This window comes from Sinocyclocheilus anshuiensis, unplaced genomic scaffold (assembly GCF_001515605.1).
Source record: "Sinocyclocheilus anshuiensis isolate Anshui unplaced genomic scaffold, SAMN03320099.WGS_v1.1 scaffold877, whole genome shotgun sequence".
NCBI classification, from domain to species: Eukaryota; Metazoa; Chordata; class Actinopteri; order Cypriniformes; family Cyprinidae; genus Sinocyclocheilus; species Sinocyclocheilus anshuiensis.
The window spans coordinates 800338-803612 of NW_015557181.1; the positions used below are offsets into that span (position 1 = coordinate 800338).

A 3275-nucleotide genomic window follows, 5' to 3' on the forward strand; every position below is an offset into this window, starting at 1 on the left:
AAGAAGGGAAACCGGTCTGTAGTTCTCTAAAAGAGATGGGTAAAGGGTGGGTTTCTTAGGTAGTGAGGTTTTACGAGCCTGTCTAAATGCTGAGGGAAAAACACCAATGTGAAGGGATTTGTTAATTATGTGAGTGAGTGCAGGGATAACTGCAGGAGAAATGGCTTGAAGGAGATGAGATCAGAATCAGAATCAGAAATACTTTATTAATCCCCGGAGGGAAATTAGGTTCATTACCACAGCTCCAAAACACCAAGATAAAAATAACAAATAGAAATCTATATACAAGAAATAAAACTAAAACTGGAATAGGATCAAGCGGACAAGTAGTAGGATGATTAGAAAGGATGAGTTTGGAGACTTCTGCCTCAGAGAGTGAAAAGAAAGATGTGAACAAGTGTCTGCTTGACAGATTGTGGTGTGAAAAATTGTGCACTGATGGTTGTAATTTTATTAATGAAGAACATGGCAAAGACGTCAGCTGTTAGAGTTGATGAAGAGGGGGAGGAGGAGGACAAAGGAGGGAGGAAAATGTTTTAAAGAGCATGCGAGAGTTAGACGAATTGTTAATTTTGTTATGATAGTATGTCCTTTTAGCAGTGGAGACATTAGCAGAGAAGGAAGAGAGGAGTGACTGATACACATTAAGGTCAGTAGGATTTTTTTATTTGCGCCACACCCTTTCAGCAGCCCTGAGCTTAGAACAATGTTCTCGGAGAACATCAGACAGCCAAGGGGCAGAAGGAGTGGTACGGGCTGGCCTGGAAGACAAGGGGCATACAGTGTCTAAACAAGATGTGAGAGTGGAGCAGAAAGTATCAGTAGCACTGTTAGCATCAAGAGATTTGTGAGTAGCCGTAGTTAACACTCTTGAGATCAAAAGAGGCAAGCAGAGTGTAGAAGTCTGCAGCCTGAGGTTTATCTAGGAGGATGTTGAAATCTCCAAGCATAACTAGGGCATAACTAGGGTAGTACCATCCTCAGGACAGTTTGAGAGCAGAACATCTAATTCATCCAAGAAGTTACCTTGTGGTCCTGGGGGTCGAGAAACAACTACAAAATGGATTTTAAAAGGGTGGGTAATAGTGACTGAATGTGATTCAAAGGAGCTGTTAATACCCAGAGAAGGTAAAGGAATATATTTCCAGTGGTAGTAATAGTAGGGATATGGAAACACATAATAAGATTTGGTCATAAAAACTGAAACAGAAGTGAACCAAGGTGTAGAAAAGAGGATGAATCAAAAGCGATACTTATGTCCCTGCATGGTGGAGTCGCACGATAGAGTCGATGGTCTTTACACTCTTCGGTCTTCACACGAGGGCTGCTGCGACCGCTGATGCGGTATACTAACCTTTTTTATACTCATTTGATTTGTCAAGGAACAAATCAACCGTGGCAAGGAACAACAGAAATTGAATTCAGCTAAACACACTTTACTGTTTATCACAACAAAGGACTAAGCAAGCACATGACACTGACAAGGTATGCGAAACAGTACGAGACCAAACATGACTTCAGCACGTCTCAACGCAGTAAACAAAACAAGCATTTTCTAGCAATGACAACTGCCCTAAACACTAATGAGACAAGCAATAAATACACTTACGAGCGGCTTTTAACTTCCTCTGATTGACTGCTTTGCTCAAAGAGTATTTCTTTACACTGTCTTTTGCTAGCGCTTGAACACACTTTACTGTTTATCACAACAAAGGGCTAAGCAAGTGCGTGACACTGACAAGGTATGCGATAGAGTACGAGACCAAAATAAACTTCAGCATGTCTCAACACAGTAAACAAAACAAGCGTTTCCTAGCAACGACAACTGCGCTAAACACTAATGAGACAAGAAATGAATACACTTACGATATGCTTTTAACTTCCGCTGATTGACTGCTTTTCTCAAAGAGTATTTCTTTACACTGTCTTTTGCTAGTGCTTGAACACACTTTACTTTTATCACAACAAAGGGCTTAGCAAGTGCACTATACTGACAAGGTATGCGATAGATTATGAGACCAAACGCAACTTCAGCACGTCTCAACACAGTAAACAAAACAAGCCAGTAACAGTAAAGTAAACAAAACATTAACTAATGAAACCTTATTGTAAAGTGTTACAATTATTTGTTATTAAAGCATATATTTATCACAACAAAGGGCTAAGCAAGTGCACTATACTGACAAGGTATGCGATAGATTATGAGACCAAACGCAACTTCAGCACGTCTCAACACAGTAAACAAAACAAGCCAGTAAAGTAAACAAAACATTAACTAATGAAACCTTATTGTAAAGTGTTACAATTATTTGTTATTAAAGCATATACGTTCACAAAAACACTGTAAAATTAAACAGAAAAGCAAGCAGGTGTGCATGATTTGGCATGGCAGCCAATACAAATAATTAATAATCATTTCCTTACCTAAATCCTGCGTTTGGAACAGGCTCCGTTGCAGAATCACATCCCTCTGTGCTTCTGAAATTATTATCTTTTTCTATATAGTGTAGTAGTTAGCTATCTCTGTGTCGTACGTGGCCGCTTGTCAAGCATGAAAAACACAAGTTTTATTTTGAATTCTGAATATATTATCGTATACAGCATGCACAGAGCGCTCATTTTGAAATTTATTAAAAACTGTGACTCATTCATCAAGATCTCACAAAGTTCCATTTTAACCAATGAATGTGACAACACAATTAAATTTTTTTGTTTTGTTTATGAAGTTACGAGCATGATCTAGCATGAACTCAGCACTGGACAAAAAGCGGTGACTAGAGCGGTGAGTGCGTGGATTCCAACCTAAACACCTCTGATTGGCCATTGCTTTGTAGAAACCAACAGACATGTCTGTGATTGGCTACATTGCTCACCTCTGCGAAAATGCATTATAAAATAATTTGACGCTTTCCAAAGCAGAAGGGCAGATACACTGTATTGTTTGCCAAATCTATTTCGCTATGCTATTATTACGAAGAAAACAGATCCTAGACCAGGAGTTATGGGCAGCTTTTCCATCTAAAAGCAATCAGTTAGACTATTATACACGCTAAACTAAAGTCCGAATGTCCCCCTTGGCCCGGAGAGGGGGCACAGGGATGTCCGTGGGGAGGCAAAGCCCCCCGCCCCCCTTTTTTTTTTTTAATGCCAAAAATCATTAGAATATGAAGTAAAGATCATGTTCCGTGAAGATATTTTGTAAATTTTCTACCGTAAATATATTACAACTTAATTTTTGATTAATAATATGCATTGCTAAGGACTTCATTTGGACA

The 3275-nt window shown here is 39.1% G+C and overlaps 1 protein-coding gene across 1 annotated transcript in view; it reads left to right on the forward strand.

Annotated features, from left to right (window-relative positions):
* The window catches only part of LOC107678650 (gamma-aminobutyric acid receptor subunit alpha-2-like), a 69905-nt gene that overhangs the window by 23378 nt on the left and 43252 nt on the right, over positions 1 to 3275 (forward strand). The window lies entirely within an intron of this gene.